Source organism: Dasypus novemcinctus, chromosome 30, assembly GCF_030445035.2.
Source record: "Dasypus novemcinctus isolate mDasNov1 chromosome 30, mDasNov1.1.hap2, whole genome shotgun sequence".
Classification (NCBI taxonomy): Eukaryota; Metazoa; Chordata; class Mammalia; order Cingulata; family Dasypodidae; genus Dasypus; species Dasypus novemcinctus.
The window spans coordinates 32,979,750-33,000,185 of NC_080702.1; the positions used below are offsets into that span (position 1 = coordinate 32,979,750).

General features: G+C 37.5%; 1 pseudogene; it reads left to right on the top strand.

The window, feature by feature from the left end:
- Positions 1-20,436, top strand: part of LOC131276758 (vomeronasal type-2 receptor 116-like) — a 54,149-nt pseudogene that overhangs the window by 21,173 nt on the left and 12,540 nt on the right.

The window sequence follows — 20,436 nt, forward strand, 5'->3', positions numbered from 1 at the left end:
ATGCTTGGAAAATGTTTACATTGTAGTTTATACTGTCTCCCAGGACATTAAGTGGGTTATGGCAGAATATAATGTTCAGCATCTGACCATGAATATCATTTAGGACAAATCCAAGTCCAGAAAATACCCACACATCACATCTATTCTTTCCACTCTCTCCGTTCAGCAACTACTTTGGCCACAGTCTCCACATCAATGATATAATTTCTTCCATTGCTAAAGTCATAATTGTTCTATAGTGGAACACCAGTAAGTCCATTCTTATATATTTTATTCCTCCACCCAGTGGACCATGGGATGCTGACCTCCACTCCACCTCTATATTGAGAGGGAGCTAAAATCCCACATGGTTGATGGATGCAAATCTCCTGCTTTCAGTTTTAGGCACTCTTGGTTAACTGGTGTTGTGGTTGAATATCTTCACCTCCTTGTTAGCTGACCTGCGTAAGACCAACGAACTGGAGACTAGGAGGTGCAACACTGCTGAAGCTCAGGGCTCAGCTGGCACATGACCAGTCCAAAGATTCAAGTCTCCTGAGTATACACCAACTCCAGTGCCAACCACAGGTTCTGTAAGAGTAACAGAAGAGGCATGTATAGAAAGATCACATCGGAGTCCTTCTCCATCACACTCAGTAGCACAAATTCCAGATTATGGCCGACTGACAAGGCACTGAACTCCAGAGCCAACTGCCATGATCATAGAACCTGTGTATCACCATAGCCTCCAGGAGCACCAGTACCTGGGGTTGTATCCGCTTTGTCAGTGTCTGAGATTCTGCTGAGTCATGCATAAGTGTAACCCTTCTGATATCCTCCCAACTCTCTTTTGAAGACTCTTAGCAATATAAACTTATTTGTGTTTACCATTTCCCCATTTTATTCAAGGTCTTTTTCTAGTTGCATCACAAGTTATTGATTGGGGTTAAACCCTCAGCACTAGGGAGGCTTATCCCCAGGAGTCTTGTCCCATGCTGGAGGGAAGGTAATGCATTTGCATGCTGAGTTTGGCTTAGAGAGAGGCCATATTTGAGCAATGTGGAGGTTCTCATTAGGTAATTCTTAGGCACTCTGCAACTCTAGGCATAGTTCATGTTTCAGACACACAGGTTCATAAGTATTGTCATCAATATCAAGAACTCATCATTGGGCCATCCTTCCTTGTTGGAGTTTGCCATTGCTCTTGGGGGATTGTTGTTGTTCCTTTGGGGAATGTGAGAGAGCTCCCCTGGTTTGAAACTCTGTACTCCCTCTGTTGTCATTTGGAACTTTGGCTACTATGAAAATACCCAAAGAATCTTCAAATATTTTTGTATACCATATGCTGGGAAATTATCAGTCAGTAAAATCTTAAAACTAGGACTGAGTGTAAGACTTCTGGAGGGATATGGATAATACGTTTTCTGACTCTTCTCCATGGAAGGAACAGTATTTAATTTGGAAGGCATCTCATGTATTCGATTGGTCTTCCAAGTTCAAATGGCACCAGGAATGCCTGGAACCAGGGACTCTGTTATGATCAGAGTAGCAAGAATCAGAAAGTAGTCAAATATTTCCTGAGATTAAACTCAAAAACTTCTGTTTGGGTAATCATGCGGTCAATCAAAGACCCTGAAATATCAGAGATGATGAGAACCAGAGTAGTAAACTGTGAAGAGTCCCCATTCCATGGCCCTTCCATTCAAAGGACAGCCAAATATCCCCTGAGACTTATCTCACACACTTCTGAATGCTCAGAATATCTCCCACCAGCTCAACTTGGGTACACTGAACTGAAGCATCAGATATCCCCCAAGATTTATGTCACCTGTAAGGATGCCTCTAGGTCAGGCAGGCTCTGAGAGTTGAAATTTTCAGTATGCTGGGACAGGGGATCAGCTTCAAATTGTGTGGAGTGGTGAACATTTCAGGCAGAATAGTACTCTGGGATGCCAGATTGGTGGCTAAAAGATGATTCTTCATTCTTCCTAGAATAATGGGCACAACTGCTAGCATAGCAACACATTCCCCATAGGAGTCTCTTTTCAGGAATCAGGAAATTCTGCCTCCTGCTGGCCTACATGGCCCTAATATAGCCAAGAGCAGCCTCTGCAAATGACCCTGAATTCCACTTAAACCCATGTAAGAAAAGAAGACAGATAGATCTGATGTCCAGAAAGCTCAAGTTATGTCTCCTTAAAGAAATGAAAAATTAAACCTCAATCTTCTATTAGTTTAAACTCAGTTGTGCCTATGAAAGTTACGAATAGAGACCAACATCCAGACCAGTTAATAAGAATCTCCTGGACAATAAGAAAACTCATGTGCCATCAGTTGAGATCAAAGAGCTTCTAGAAGTGCTGAAGTTATAAATATTTTGTTTGTATGTGTGCTTAACCTTGCATTCACCTATGAAATCTGTGTTTAACATTGTCAGTTTACTTGTGCCTTGGAAATCAGATTTGGGGTTTACCTGTTAAAAATTGAGTAATGGTGAAAGGTCACCTAAATACAAGCCTTTAAATGTCAATACTGTCTTGGGAGTGGATTTAATGTATAAATCACAAGTGGAATTTATTTAATTGCTAGTTGTGGTTAATTATAAGGAATTTGAAAAAGCCTCTTCTAAACTGAAGCATTTAAATGCCCATTTCTAAGAGCCATTATTAGCTAGAAACAGCAAAAAGTAACTTCATAGCAGTAAAATCTGTCTGGATGTCACCTTGATTGCTTATTCAAGTGGTGGTATTAAAAAAGTTTCCTTGATTCCATTGGAAATCTTGTTTTCTTTTTTTTTTTTAAGAAAGGAGTAGTTTTTCCTCTACTGCTAAAATAAAATACCTGCTAAATAATGTCTTCATGGTAGAAGTGTAAAGGTAAAAATCAAAGTATTAAATCTTCATTTGATATGTAATGCATTGTATACAAAGTTTTTAAAAAGTATAAAAATCAAGAGATAAACTTCAGCATTGTCAAATTTTCTTGTGCATTCAAAAAACTCCCTTGATACACTGCAGGTTTCCTCTCCATTTGAATTTTTGGTTAAGTTATTCACTGATCCCTAATGTAATAAAATCATCTACTACATCTCTGGTTGTGCTCCTAAAGTCAATGGAGACTACATTGCAGTTTCAAACTCCTGCAGCAGCCAGTGATGGCTCAGTACAGACAAATGTACAATGGATATCACCTCCAGATTGTCATTGTTTCATAGTACTGAAGGGTGCTACACACCAGGCAGGTGGAATACAGGAACCTACCTTCCTAGCTTCTCCCTAAGGTCAATGATGGTGCAACTTGTTGGCTCTGTGAAGGACATACCAAGTGGAACAATGATCACCACAGTACTGTGATTAGAATTTAAACATAACTGGCATTATTGCCTGATCCCATGGAGATATAAGATGTAAGGTATTGCAAACCTGAAACATATACTTGTTAATTGAACCTCAAAGAGAAACTTATGAATTGGATAGTACATTAATTAGTATTAAGTACTATACCTAATCCCATTCTAGATATAAATTTAAGAGGTTCCCATGTACCCCAATCCCCACCTCCCAGCCTCAAAAAAAATGACCTCTTTCTTTAGGGTGGCACTTTCATTTCATTTGATGAATTCATTTTGGAGCACTGCTACACCACATGAATTATTGGTTACATTGCAATTGATACCCCCCCCCCAGGCCCATTCAGTGGGTTAAGGATATATATATATAATGCCCCGTGTCTGTCCCTGCAATATCATTGAGGACAATTCCAAGACCCGAAAATACCCCAATATCAAAACTCTTCTTCACTCTCCCTGCCTTCAGCACCTCCTGTGGCCCTCGTCTCCACATAAATGATACAAATTCTTCCATTGCTATAGTCACAGTGATTCTAGCATAGAATACCAATAAGTCCACTCTAATCCACATTTATTCCTCCATCCTGTAGACTGAGGGAGGGTGATGTCCACTCCACCTCTAAATTGAGAGGGGGCTTAGACCCCACATGGTTGATGGATGTGATTCCCCTGCTTGCAGTTGTAGACACATTGGGTCACTGGTGTGCTGGTTGACCATCCTCCCCTCCCTGTTAGCTGACCTGGGTAAGTCCAATGAAGCAGAGAGTCGGTGTTGCAGCTCTGCTGAGGGTCAGGGTCCAGCTGGCACATGTCCTATTCATGTCCACAAATTCCAAAATAGTGTCCAATAGCACGGCACGGAACTCCAAGGCTATCTGCCATTACCCTAGGACTTGGTTGTCTCTGCAGCCTTCAGGGGCACCACTTCCTGGGGTTATATCTCCATTCAGTTTCTCTGGGATCCTATTGAGACATGCATAAGCAAATCCTTTGATGACCTCCTAATTTATTTTGAGGTCTCTTAGCAATATAACTCATTTGCCTTTACCATTTTTATTCAAGTTGTTTTCAACTTTCATCATTAGGTAATGATTGATAGTAATCCCTCAGTCCCAGGGAGGCTCATCACCAGTAGTCATGACCCATGCTGGGGGAAATGTATTGCATTAACATGCTGATTTTTGCTTAGACAGTGGCCACATTTGAGCAAAATGGAGGCTCTTAGGAGGAAACTCTTACACACCTCGCAACCCTAGGCCTAGTTGAAATTTAGAAATATTTTTTATTATCATTTTTTAAAGACACATGTAAAGCATATAATGTTACAATAAAAAATATAAGAGGTTATCATATACTCTCCTCTCCACACTCCCACTCATCCTACATCAACAATTTCAAGCACAGACTCATAAGCATAATCATCAGTATCAAGGACCCATCACTGAAACTTTCTTTTTCACTGGTCTTTGCCCTTGTACTTGGGGGATTGCTGCTCCTCCACTGGGGAGTGCAACAGAGATTCCCAGAATGGGACCTTAGCACTCCCTTAGTTGTCCTGTGAAACTCTACCTCTTATGTCATAACCCATTAACATCCAAACATATCTACATATCCTATATGCATGCCTTGGAAAATTCCCTCCAACACATGCATCCCCATCAAGGACATGCCCCATCTGTGCTCCTCCCGTGACAGAGTTGAAAACCCCTGTAATCCAAAACTTCTTAAAAAAATGAAGCCTAATATCTAGCCAAATTCAGTTAAGAGGAAAATGCAATGGTAATGATAGGTTAAAGATTAGAATTAGAATATATAAGAATTTAGAAAAACTAAAATAAAGTAAAAAATGAACTGGAATAATAAAAGAATGAAAAATATTATAAGAAAATTTTTGATGTTTTCCCTTTCATCACTGTAATAGGTTTTGCCCTGTATGTACAGTGGCAAGGCAATCTCTTCCGTTTCTTCCTCAGTGTCTCCATTTTTTTGTGTGTGTCTTCAAAAAAGTTTTAGGTCACAGTAAAGCCATATATAGACCATAGGGGACTCCCACGGGCTCAATATCAAACCCATTTCCCCCTTCCCGAGAAATGATCTTTATACATGTGAATGTTACATTTGATGCGACTGATGTACAGATATTGAAACACAGATAATAATCATAGTTCCAATATTGTTTGCATTATTGTATACATTTTAGACTGCACACTCATAAAATTTTGGTTACATAATGGTTTACATTATAGTCTACATTTTTATAAATTTTTGGTGATATTTATATATTTATTTACTTCTATTTTTAAAATTTTTTATCTTTTTAAAAGATAAATAGATCTAACAAAATGTAACATTATAAAATATAAGGGGCTCCCAGATGCCCCACTCCCCACACCCACCACTCATCCCACATCAACTTCTTTCAGGATAAATGAGTTTACATGGCCATGAGTCTCCAAAAAGAGCTGGGAGGTTATCAGAGGAGTTGCCCTTATGCACACCTCAGCAGATTCTCAGAGACAAATAAAATAGATACAACCCTAAGCATTGGTTCTTCTGAGGGCTCCAGAGACCCACAGATGCTATTGTCATGGAAGATGGAGTTCAGTGTCATGTCATTTGGCCCTACTTTGGAGTTTGTGTTTCTGTGTGATGGAACTGGACTCAGAGGTGATTTTTGTCCACAAGTCTCTCCTGTTACTTTTACCAGAATTGTAGTTCATGCTGGGGTTTAATGTATACCCAGGGTTCCTGAATCTCTGGACTGACGATGTGATAGCCAGGCACTGAGCCTCAACAGACTTGCAACTCCTACACTCTGGTTGATTGGACTTACCCCACTCAGCTAACAAGGAGGTGAAGAAGGTCAACCATCACACAGGGAGCCAAGAGTGCCTACAACTGAAAGCAGGAGGACTGCATGCAGCATCCATGGGGATCTAAGCCCACTCTTGATATAGATGTGGAGTGGAGACACCATTCCAAGGTCCACAGGATGGAGGAATAGAGTATGAATTAGAGTGGACTTACTGATATTCTATTCATGAACTGTTGTGATTAGTAATTGAAGAAACTGTGGCATTGGTGTGGAGAAAGTGGCCATGGTGGCTGCTGGGGGTAGGCAGTGGGAGGATGAGTTGAGATGTGGGGGAATTTGTGGGACTTGGAGTTGTCCTGGGTGAGGCTGCAGGGACAGTTACCGGACATTGTATGTCCTCCCACGGCCCACTGGGTGGGCTGTGGGAGAGTGTGGGCTATGGTTTGGACCATTGACCATGAGGTGCAGCCGTGCTCAGAGATGTATTCACCAAATGCAATTAATGTCTCATGATGATGGAGGAGATTGTTGTTTTGGGGGGGAGGAGTGTGGTGAGTGGGGTGGGGTATATGGGGACCTCGTATTTTTCTAATGTAATATTAAAAAAATAAAGAAAAAAATAAATTTAAAAAATTAAAAAAAACAGAAAAACACAGCTCAACGAGTTATGGAAACATTGTTCCTATAAAGTTCATTCCAGGAACTTTGAGCTCATCTAATTCCAACTACTAACTCAGATGTTCCTCTAGAGTTCAGGAAGATACACAGATGAACGCAGATTAAACGGCCTAGTCACTCCTTATTAATGAAAAAAAATTAGAAAAAATACTAATCATATTCATAGCTCACAAAACCAGATTTCTGATTCTTTTTTTAACCTTTAGCATTAATATAGTACCAACTTCAGTGTCATCTCGGGCAAAACACTCACTTCCCCTGCTCTTCAACCTTCCTATCTTTGAAAGGAAGATAAAAGCATTTTTCAGGCTAAATCACCGCACATTTTGAGGTAAAGCTCATATGTTGTAACTGAAAGTGTTTTGTAAACTTTAAGGTGCTACTCTAATATCATAGCAAAAGATGACAGGGTGTGCCCAGGTACAGGGTAATTGGTATTCCTATCATTTATAATGTGCCAGAGATAGAAACAGGAACGGGGGAGCCAAGTAAAATTCTCCTCAGTTAAATATGTGCCAAGGTGAAAGAGAGCAAGGAACTTTTCTATCTTTCCTGGTAAACAGAAAAGGAAGGTGGTAAAGAGAATATTTGCTAATAAAGTGGTTAGCCAATAGAGGAGTGGGTGATTAAATAGTCTACAGTCATTGTTTTAAAATGTATGTAAATGTGTACAAAATGTCAGCTCTAGAATATACCTTCATGTAATGAGCAATGAACCGTGTAAATAATTCAATAAATACTAATTTCAGATCTGTAAAAAGAAAATATAGTACCAACTTTGCTGTTGCTTCAAAAATATTACAGTTGTGTTCTTAAGTATATTCCATATAATATATTATTTGTATGTTCCGATTGTATCAGCACATTCTTAAAAATGTGTAGAAGTCCATTCCTCCTTTTATATTATTAACCACAATTCTCATCTCCTTCCAAAATCATTTTTATACATTCCCAATATCATCCTCCAGCTGTCCTCCATATAACGATAATTTCACTTGACTACTTGTTTCAGCCACATTCATTCCACAAATCAGTGTTTCTTACATTCATTATTTGTAGCCATCAATTGCCACCATTACCACCTATTTGAAATTTACCTGATTAAACATTCTACATACATCCCACATTCCATCTGCCACCAACCTATACTTCACAGTTCCACTCCAGAAGTCAACTCATTGTATTTAGATCATATCAGTGAGACTATAAAATAATCTTCCTTTTGTGTCTGAATTTGTTCAACCTAATATTCTGAAAGTTCCTGCTTGTTGTCATGTGCTTATCCAATTGATTTCTTGGTACAAAGGAATAATAACCCAATGTATGAATATATTACATTTTGTTTATCCATTCATCAGTTGATGGACACTTACATTGTTTCCATCTTTTAGCAATTATGAATAATATAATTGTACTATTAATTATAACCCATAGATTCCTTTACGGTTCACTATAGTGCACAGTCTTATCATTGCTTACCTTTAATTTGTATTTTAGCAATATATATACTACCAATATTTCCCCTATTACTCCACATTCAGTTATATAATTTACGAATGTTGATTATATTCACAAAGTTGTGTTACCATCATGACTATACATTAACAAATCTAATTAAGTGAACTTTTGAGGCTCAAGTTTCTTTTTCAGTCTGTTCCTATTCTGCTCTACATGGATGATTTACTTAACATGAATTTACTCTTTTTCCTTTTGCATTTATTTTTTTCTCTGTTATCATAAACATTTCATTAAAAAATATAGGAGGTCCGCATATACTCCCACCCCCCTCATCCCACTCCTCTCACATCAACAACCTCTTTCAACACTGTGTGGCACATTCATTGCATTAGGTGAATACATTTTGGAACACTGCTGCACCACTTTGCAGCTTACATTCTCCCCAGTCCACCCAGTGGACCATGGAAGGGCATAAAATGTCTGGTATCTGTTCCAGCAGTACCACCCAGGACAATTCCAGGTCTTGAAAATCCCCCCACTTCATATTTCTTCTTCCCTTTCCCTACACTCAGCAGCAACCGTGGTCACTTTCTGCACATCAATTCTTCAATTTCTTCCATTACTGATCACAATAGTTCCATTGTAGAATATCAGTAAGTTCATTCTAATCCACACTCTATTCCTCCATCCTGTGGACAATGGGATGGTTGTGTACACTCCACTTCTATATCGAAAGGGGGCTTAGATTCCACATGGTTGACAGATGCAATTCTCCTGCTTGCAGTTGTAGGCACTCTCAGCTCCCTGGTGTGGTGGCTGACCTACTTCACCTCCCTGTTAGCTGACCAGGGTAAGTCCAGGAACCGGATGGTAGGAGTTGCAAGTCTGCTGAGCCTCAGGGTCCAGCTGCCACATGGACAGTCCAGAGATTCATATCTCCTGAGTATACATCAAACCCAGCACCAACCACAGGTTCAGTGAATGTGACAGAAAAAGCATGCATAGAAAGGTTACATCTGAGTCCAACTCCATCAAACTCTGGAACACAAACTCCAAATTAGGGCCATCTCACATGGCACTGAACTCCAGAGCCATCTGCCATGACCATAGAAGCAATAGGTCTCTGTAGTCCTCAGGAGAACCAGTACCTGGGTTCTATCTACTTTGGCTGTCTCTGGGATTCTGCTGAGGGGTGCATATGCGTGACTCCTTTGATGACATCCCAACTCTTTTCTGGGTACTCATAGACATATAATCTCATTTGTCCTTTCATGCTCCCCTTTTTATTCAAGGTCAAAAAGCAGATTTTAACACCTGACATTACCTGTAGGTTGAGATATTCCTCTTGTCTGAGTTGACCCTTTATTCAAGATCTTTTTCTAATTGCATCACCAGCTGGTGCTTGCCTACCATGAAGTTTTGACAACTGTAATTTTGTATTGTATTTTAAGTTCAAGTAACATCATCCAATTTATTTTTCTTTTAAAAATTTTTTGGCTATTTGGGACCCCTTACACTTCCAAATATATTTGATAATTTGCTTCTCCAAGTCTCTTTATATGTTGTTGGAAATTTATTGGAATTGGGTTAAATCTATAAGTCAATTTGGAAATGACTGACATCTTAATTATATTTAGTCTTCCAATCAGTCAATATGAAATATGCTTTCATTTGTTTAGGTCCTATTTCACTTGCTGTAGGGATGCTGTGTAATTTATGCCTACAAGTTCTTTACATCTTACTTAAGTTTATTCCTAGATATTTAATTCTTTTAATTGCTATTGGAAATAGAATTTTTAAAATTTCATCTTCAGGTTTCTCATTACTGTTGCACAGAAAAACTGATTTTTGCCTCTTGCTCATATATCCTGCCACTTGACTGCACTGTTTAATCATCTCTAGTGGCTATGCTGCAGATTTTTTTTTTTTTTTTGGCTTTCAACATGTAGAATCATTGCATCTGCAATTAATGAAAGTCTGTCTTTTCCAAAACTGGATGCCATTTATTTGTTTTTCTTGTCTAAGTGCTCAAGGAAGTACTTCTAATGCAATGGTAACCATGAGTGGGACAGTGGCATTTTTGTCTTGTTTTCAGATCATAGAGAGGAAGCCTACAGCCTTTCATCATAGGGTATGATGATAGCTATGGGGTTTTCTTATAGGCTCTTTATCATGGTGAGGAAGTTTCCATCTAATCCTATCTTTTGAGGTGGTTTTATCAAGAAGGAGGCTGTGTGTTGTTAAATGTCTTTTCTGCATCTGTTGAGATGGTCATGTGATCATAGACTGAGTCAGGTAATGTTCCCTCTTCTCAAAACTTGAAAAATTTTAGGCAGGATAAGTATTACTTCTTTCTGGAATGATTGATATAGTTTGCCCATCCTTCCATCTGGTCCTGTGATTTTCTTGATAGACAGAATTTTATCACTATTTCAATCACATTGCTGGTGATTGGACTGCTCAGTTCTTGAATTTCTTGAATTTCTTCTTTCATCAATGTAGTTTGATGTGCCTTTCTAGAAATCTGTACCCTTCATCTAAATAGTCCATATTAATGGCATAATTTTTTTCAATATATCCTCTTATAATACTCTGTTTCTTTGGGATCAGTGGTGATATACACTCTCTCATTTCTGATTTTATTTATTTGCATCAACTCCCTTTTTTTCTTTCCTAGCCTACCTAAGGGATTTTCAATTTTATAATTTTTTTCAAAGAATCATTTTTCATTTTCTTTATTCTTTCTAATTTTTCTTAATCTCAATTTCATTTAATTCTGCTTTATTCATTATTTCTTTCCGTCTGCATGCTTTGGGATTTAATAGTTGTTCTTTTTCTACTTCCTCAAGCTGTTTAGTTAAGGTTTTGTTTTTGGCTGTTTATTTTTTAATGTACTTATTTAAGGCAATGAGCTGCCTTCTTAGCACTAATTTAGCTGCATCCAATACATTTTATGTTTTTTCTCATTTTCATTTGTGGTAGTTACTATTTATCTGCTGAGTTCCTCCAAGTCAAACTGATTGTGTAAACGTGTGTTTAACTTCCATATAATTTTTCTAATTATGTTCTCGACCCTTTTTGATTTCCAGCCTCATTTCACAGTAGTCAGAAAAAGTGCTTTGTGTAATTTCAATATATCTAAATTTGTTGAGACTTGCTGTATGTGCTTGCATTTGTCTCCCCAAGTTTGAGGAAATTGAAATTGTTCTGCATGAATTTTCAAAGACAGATACAAACCATTATAAATGTCAAAATTCACAAAATTGTATGGTGCAAATTGAAAACCATATTGCAAACTATAGACTGTGGTTTGTAGCAATGCTTCTGTATGAATTCACCAATTGGCATAACTGCTCCATACTAATGAAAGATGCTATTGATATTGGAAAATATGAATGGGGGCAGTAGAAGGGCACATGGATACCCTCCATGTTTCTGCTCTAACATTTCTATAATCTAAAACTTCTTAAAAATAAAGTAAAAAATAACTCCAAGCTCCCACACTGAAAACTCTATTTAAACCTGATTCAGAAGATTTCAAGGTTCTTATCTTCCTTTCAGATTCTAGAGCTATCACTTTTCTAAAAAAAATGCCTTGCTCCATATTCATAAACTTTTTCCACAGCCACTTGTCAATGCTTGGAGTCTCAATCACTGATACCACACTCTTCCACATAAGCCTCCTTTTGCATATCTAGAACCAAGCAACAAGTTCTTCTTGGCAAAGTAGAGTAAGTGAAATTTCAGCCACAAAGCCAGGATTTAAGAAGAGAAAAATGTGATTACATGGTAGGTCTTCTTCTGTCCATCATGTATTGGAAAAGGAGACATTGCTCCTCAATATTACCAGGGAAGGTTCACCTGGATATGATTGCATTTGCCTTTTGATAGCTCTTTCTTCCAATTTTGAACTCTTGGACAACAAACATAAATGCAATCTTTGTCATAATGTCCATCCCTACATATCCTCAAATATTGCAAAGAACTTACCAGCCTCTATGACTAGAAAAAGGCCACACTGGAACACAGTGATATGTGTCCTTCACTCCTACCTGGAATGTATAAGGAATAAGTCCTTGTTGTCTGTTTAGGTTGTCTTTTTGTTTCTAGGGCTTTGTCAGCTCTACTATCTGTAGGCTTAGGGATCATTACTACCTCTAGTCAGAGGAGGCAAGCTTGAGTGTGGTAGACCATAAATTTGTGCGGTATTCCCAACACTTAAAATCCCTGCCTTGTAAGGGTATGGGCCTGCATGATGGTCACATCTTCAAATTCCCTTCCAAGTCAGTTGCCTTAAGTCTTTTACTTTTTACATCGTGGTAATAGAAATCTATCATTGCCTGTGTCATCAATGTTTGATGTCGTAGAGTGTAGGGGATGCTTTCCTGATATGTTTCTCTGCCTTATGTTAAGAAAAGACAAGAGTTTCTTACGTAAGGCCATGTTCCCCCAAAAGTACAAATATTTGAGGAAACCAATCTGGAGGTGGAGGAATGAATCAATATAACTTGCTAACCTATGGGTTTAGGATGCTTTATAAGGACTGAAGGTTGTCACATTTTAGGAATTCATAATGCAAATGCACATTTATTTTAACATTGTCCTTAAGCTACTGATTTCCAAGATTTGAATTTAGCGTGACTGTTGCTTATCCAGGCAGTGACACATTGATTTGTGGGTGGCTGTGATCCATTGTATGGCATGAAGGCTTATGTCTGCCATATCGGGTGTATTGTGTGGCTACTCTGGGACCTACATGTTTTAGGCTGCCCATCTTTATGGACTCTGGAGTGCATGATTCCAGGATGCTCTTGCCTAAATCTTGACAAACATGAGTCCTTCATGACACATCATTGTTCTCATGCAATGAACACCAATTCATTGACTAGACCTGCTGCACCGACAAAGGTTAGACTAAATTGCCTGGAGAGAAGGTTGTCCCTGGAGCCTTATTATCCTTGGACTTGATGATATCATAGCACCTATGGGTGAAGAGGATAATCCAAACATGTTTTCAACCATTGGTTTCCACCTGGGTGCAGGACCTCAGATGCAGAGCCCAAGGGCAAAATATGTTCCAGTTCCCCCTATTGTCTTTGAGGATATGGAAAAGATGAATAAAAAGACGTCATTCCAGGAATTAGATTTCCCTTTCCAGGTCATAATAATATCCAGCACAAACATCCATATGTGTGGATCCATATATATATATATACTTCAGGCTACAGATTCCATTTCAGCTCTGTCTGCTAAATCCTGTGCACAGACTTAAAGCTTTGGCTCTGATTCAGGGAGACATTTCTGTGATGTACCCATTTATTTTCATTTTCCTGCTCCTTTATCTTCCCCTCTCAGCATGGTGATTGACTTATCCTGCCTGCTTCATCAGAATGAAACCCAGTGTATTTAAGGAAGGAGATCTGATTATAGGTGTTTTTTTCCCCCTTTATACATTTATAACATACGATGGGAGCACCAAACCCACCAAGGAAGTCTATATGAAGCGGTAAGTGCTTTTGAACTCATTTTCTGCTTGATTATTACAATGAAAACTGCCTAGGCAATTTGCAGGTGGCTTGATCAACATACTCCACGTTACCTGTCCTCTCCATCCCACTTATTATTCACATCCCAGAATGTAATTTATTTTTTCTGTTTCTACTGGAAGTTTTTCTGTGGGAATGAATATTATATTTTTCTTCCTTTTAGTTCATTTCCAGTGCTGGAATCCAAGTGAGACAACCCTCTCCAAAAAACTACACCCACCTTGCCTTTCCCTCTGCTTCTGCACCACAAGCAGTGGATCAAGTGATATTCTTTAGAAATGCAATCCACTGGTGTTAGAGCTTTGCTAAGTGGTTACAGGAAAATATGTCTGTTCCCCAAACAATGGTTTGCACATTTTTCTTTCCCCATGAGTATAGATGCTAATAATCTTACCAAGATGCCCCAGATACCTGTGTCCCCCATGCATGGACAGACTTCTTAAAACAGGCATCTGACTACTGTTTGAAATATCTCTGTATCATCACCTGTCAGGGTTCCTTCATGCATCCTCCAGCTGCCTGCCAGTCTAGGGATAAGAGATGAATGATTTGTGAGATATTTTCCACTCCAGCTTCATTCTCATTCATGTGGGCATTTAAACTACTTTGCTTTGTAGATTTCTGTGACTGCAAGATCTATATCTGACGGTCTAATTAATGAATTGATGAAATGAAACTTCAAGGGAACACGTTTCAATAAAATTGATTAAAAAATTTCCGGGGATTCCAGCAAATAGTTTCTGCTCACGTGAGAATAAGGAGTTTCACACAATAAAATAATGGGTTAATGCTTTTTTGAAAGTGCCAGATACATATCATTTGCAAGAAGCTGAGCAAAATTTTGACAGGGGATGGAAAGATTAGGAATTTGAGACCGTTTTCTCCTTTGAAAAATTTTGCAACTAAGTTTTCTTTCTTTTCGTTTCTGGATATTTGTCTGCCTATCTTTCATTCTTTAATACTCCTCCAATGCTTCCCTGCTTATTTCCTCTTCATAATTTTCAAAACATATTTGTCCCATTGTTGTCAATGTCTTTGATGTACACACCTAATTCTGAAGGAGGCTGGTGATTGCTGTTTTTCAGTGCAGTTCAACTTATTTCATTCAGGGACATTTTGACATGAATTTCCTGGTGTAGAAGGCCAGATTTTCTCATGTGTCCCAGCTTGTTTTAAGAACACTTTAATACCGAGGGACAGAGAGGTGTTGTGTCTGACAGAGTAGGAGGCACTAACTGCTTCCCTTCTTACACTCTGCTGGGCAATCAAACCACCTCAGGAAAATATACACCTTGACAGATTTGTTTTTGTTTTTTTTTAATTTTTGTCTGAAAATAAATCCCGATGTAACAGTAATATGCACTTGCAAATATATAAGGTTTTTTCACCTGGGAGTCATATTCACTAGTCTCAGCAGGCACAGTGCTCACTGCTCACAAGCTTGGAGGGTGTGATGATTTGCCTTTCAGGATTTTGACCATTTTTTCTATTCATGTACAGGCTTTTTCACCTTTTAAGAATATTTTTCTTATTGGAATTAACAAGAACTTGCTCATTAAAAATTCATTTTATTTTGTTCTTGCTTGTTTTAAATATTTTTCTATAACATATATTGAAGTAAAAAAGAGCATGAAATTTCACTTAAAGTAAAATTTAGGTGTAATTTCTTTTATTCTGTGTGCCTTTTTGGTCAGGTCTCCCTAGTCTACGGTTTGAAAAATAGATGTGCTAATTTTACTATTTAATTTTTCCTCTGAGACTTGGAAAGATTTTGCCTCAAGTATGAATTAGATAACATCAATTCTATATTCCAAAATTATTTACTTTCACCACTATTCAAACAGGTCATTATTCTTGTACTGTTTTTCAAGACTAGCTAGATAATGCATGGAAGAGTCACTTAAACACAGATTGTTTCTCCATTTTATATTCTGTCCTGGTGCTATATCCATATCTTCGATTCTATTTAAAATATTTTGCCTAATAAAAAATTGCAACTATTGGTTTTTCTGTCATATTCTCCCCTTAGCATTCTCAATTATTTTCACTAATTTCCTGAACTTACCATGCTTCCAGAAAACCTCTTAAGCCATATTAACATTACCTTATAAATATCTCAATGAATTTTTAAAATAGTTTATACTAATATACAAATCATCCAAATTTTCCATTTTAAGCACTGTTAAGTGTACAATACAGTGGTATTAATGATATTCACATTTATTGTGCTGTCATCACCAATATCCATTACCCAAAGGTTTTAATCATCTCTAATAGAAAACCCTCACCCACTAAAAAATAATTCCCTTTCTCCTTCTCATCCTCTGGGCCCTGTAACTTGTAATGTTTAATTGTTTTAACTTTTTTTTAACCAAACAATGTTATTGATGCATATTCATGGAGCATACAATTCATCAAAAATGCACAATCAATGATATTTGGTATAATCACATATTTGTGCATTCATCACTTCAATCATTACTGGACTATTTTCATTAATTCCATCATAATACTACTAAACTTTTATAGCATGTTTGTTTGCAGACCATTGACATAGTTGTGACATTTTTTTAGGAGGTGCCAGGGATTGAACATGAGACCTCATACATGGGAAGCAGGTGCTCAAGCATAGAATTAAACCCAGTTCCCTGTTTTTTGATGCTTTTACATTCCTCAATAGATCTTTATGATACTGTTCATTGGTAACAGAGGAATTGATTTATGGGTAAATTTACTGTGAATTTATTGTTAATAAATTTCTTAATAATAATCAATCATGATTATGTTAATTGTTATTATATTAAAATGCATAAATGAAATTGCCCAATATTATACCATTAATAATAATAAAGAATTTATTATTAATTTATTGCTATCATATCTATTTCCCATAAAGCTTTAATAAATTATTGATATTATATTTAAATGCCATTAACAGTTGTATATATTCGGTTGACTACTTCCTTATCAATTACAAACAATTTTCACATTTCCTCTTGGGTTTCCCATTGACCCATCTTACTACCATGAAAAGATTGTGGTTTGCTCCTTTCTTTCCATTCTTATTTGCCTGTTATTTAATCGCTAGCAATTCCAGTAAGGTACAAAGCAATCCTGAAATTAACAGGCCTTATCCTTACCTTGATTTTAAAGGAAATTCTTATTGTTCAGGGATTCATCGAGCAAATTACATCCCATGATACATGAAGCATATGACATTCTGCATCAGCAAACTTGGCTAATGGTTTTGGCTCATTCAGATCTGGAATGGGGAGAGTATCTGCCTGTGCAGATCAGCCCCTGAGTGGGGGTGATCCTTCATTACCTCACCCTCAGCCACCTCCAATTTTTACTCAATATCTATCCATATAAGCAGAGTCTAATTTCTGATTTTGAGTGTTTTTTTGTGTGTGTGTTTATTCATATTAAAATACTCTTCTCCTAACAAATATATTCAGTTACATGCTCAATTTTCTTTAATGCTTTATCAACTTCTATGAGTGCATACATTTTAATCATTGCAGAAAAGTGAAGACTGATAGGAAATTATCTAATTTGCTAATAGTCTTTTTTTAAAAGATTGTTTCATATTATTTTCTGCATGTTGTTTTTTTCCCTATGTATTAGAAGAGTTTCCTTCAGGGTAATTCAATTTTTTCCATAGGAGATTTTATTATCCTACTTCCTTGTAAAACGTGATTACAGGACACATTTAAAGAAATAAATGAAAACTTGAAAACCAAAGTATGCAATTAGTTACAAAGATACCAAAGATTACTAAAGATAAGAGCCATAATTAACCATAGGTAAGTATATTTATAGATGGGTGAGGAAAAAATGCATCCTTAGGAATCGAAAGGTGCATTCATAATAATAAAATGTTCAAATCTGCACAAAGGAAAAGCAATTATTATAAATACATAAAGATATAGTAGCCTCAAATAAATAAACAATAAAGAGAAACAAGATATAAAATCAGGCATCATAGTGAGAAATTTCAACCTTTCTCTCCCAAATGATAAAATATATCTATTAAATATAAATTATATTTGAAAAAAGTTTACCAAGTTTGTTTTTTTTGAGCACATTTGGAAACCTGTGTCTAATGGTGAAATGTACAGTATGGAATACCTATTACTGTGTTAATCAAGTCTGTAAAAAAGGACTTTTGAAATGAAAGCAGATTTTCATTCTTCTTGGAAATTCTTTTGCTGGGTAATAAAAATGTAAAGAATTTCATTTGTGCCCAGAAATGACTTATTGATTAAGGAAGTGAAACTGCACAAATCAACAATAAAGATGAAAAGAATAAGAGTCATATGAAGGGAATAGAACTGAAGATCTTGGATTAATATTAATGTTAATAGGACTGTAATATTTTTTGTCTTTATTTCTTTAATATTACATTCAAAAAACCTGAGGTCCCCATATACCTCCCATACCCCTTACCCCACTCCTCCTCCCATGGCAGCAATCTCCTCCATCATCATGAGACATTCACGGCATTTGGTGACTGTCTCTGAGCACTGCTGCACATCATGGACAATGGTCCACATCAGAGACCACACTCTCCCACAGTCCACCCAGTGGGCCATGGGAGGACATACAATGTGCAGTAACTGTCCCTACAGCATCACCCAGGACAACTCCAAGTCCCAAAAGCGTCTCCACATCTCATCTCTTCCTTCCATTCCCCACCCCCAGCAGCCACCATGGTCACTTTCTCCACACCAATGCCACATTTTCTTCGATTAGTAATCACAATGGTTCATGAATGGAATATCAGTAAGTCCATTCTAATCCATATTCTATTCCTCCAAACTGTGGACCTTGGAATCTTTGTATCCACTCCACATCTATATCAAGAAAGGGCTTAGATTCCACATGGATGCTGGATGCAATCTTCCTGCTTTCAGTTGAAGGCACTCTTGGCTCAATGGTGTGGTGGTTGACTTTCTTCAATTCCATGTTAGCTGAGTGGGATAAGTCCAATAAACCAGAGTGTAGGAGCTGAAGTCCGTTGAGGTTCAGGGCCTGGCTATCATATAGTCAGTCTAGAGATTGAAGTCCCCTGTGTATATATTGAACTCCAGCACCAACTATATTTCTGTTAAAAGTAACAGGAGAGGCTTGGGGAAAAGATCACGTCTAATTCCAGCTCCATCACACAGAACCATAAACTCCAAAGTAGGGCCAACTGACATGGCACTGAACTCCATCTGCCATGTCCATAGAACCTGTGGTTCTCTGTAGCTCTCAGAAGAACCAATTACTAGGGTTGTATCTACTTTATCTGTCTCTGTAATATTTTAATAAAGAAATGGTTAAGAGACCTTTTAGACATCATAACACTTTTCCCTTTACAATACTACATTGTTTCCAGTCCTATTAGGTATAGTTAGGCAAAAACTCACACTTCATTATTTTTCTTCTCTCAAATATTCCTGCCTTGCATGATTCTTCCTATACTGTGCTCTGATATTCTTCTCAGTTTGTTGATGTTGGAAGATGGCAGATCCAAAATTTGATGGGGTAGAGCCTTCAGTGAATTCATTGTCATTCTTTTTGTGGACACTTCTCACCATGCAGATGTTATGCCCCTCTGTCTCTCACATCCAATTCTACCTAAGCACTGGAACTGAACTTTTGAAGAGATATAACCTTCAGTTGGAATTACTGTAACTTCAACTTCATGACAATAATACTGTCATTATATAAACCATTTAATAATGTATTAATATGAAAAAAATCATTTTTATTTCCTGATATAAAGAATAAATTAAAAATTCTATATGAATTTCATCACTCATTACACTTTCCTTTGTAAACAGTATCATCTTCCTCCAAGGAAGCAGAATTCAATCATAGCAATCAAATACATTTTTGCTCTTTTTGAATTAGATAAATTTCTAAGGCTTCAGAAGAACTCATCGAGAATGAGACTACTTGTGCTTTCAACCTGAATTTGGGCATTTAACTGAATTTGAAGATAATCATGATTTCAGTCTTCTGCCTTCCACACAGGTTTGAGACCAAGAACTACCAGTATGTTCTGGCCTTGATTTTTGCAATTGAAGAGATCAACAGGAACCCCCATCTTTTACCCAACATTACTTTGGGATTTGATCATACAATTCACTACACAGTGAACAGACAACTTTGGAGAATCCCATTATTTGGCAATCAGGGTTGGACAAGGACCTCCCTAATTACACCTGCAGGAAAGAGACCAAGTCTATAGCAGCCCTTACGGGAACAACGTGGGCAGTTTCTGCCCAGATTGGGACACTGCTGGAACTCTACAAAATTCCACAGGTGAACCTCATTAGAGGGAAGATGAATTAATGTTTCCTTTGCTATTTTCAGTGACCTTAAAAGAAAAGGTCAAAAGAGGGAATTGTGTTTACACATTTCTCAAAGGGTACAGCTAGTATACAGAGACATGGTGGAATGTTCACATATCCTTTTCCAGAACATAAATGAAGTGAGGTGAGTAAGAGACAAAGGAGTTTCCTAGACCCTTGAAACTGATCAATTAATTTCCATTATTCTCTCAGGGATTTGGAGATGATTAGAATATAAAAAGAGCAGTCTTCCCTTCTTCCCCTTTA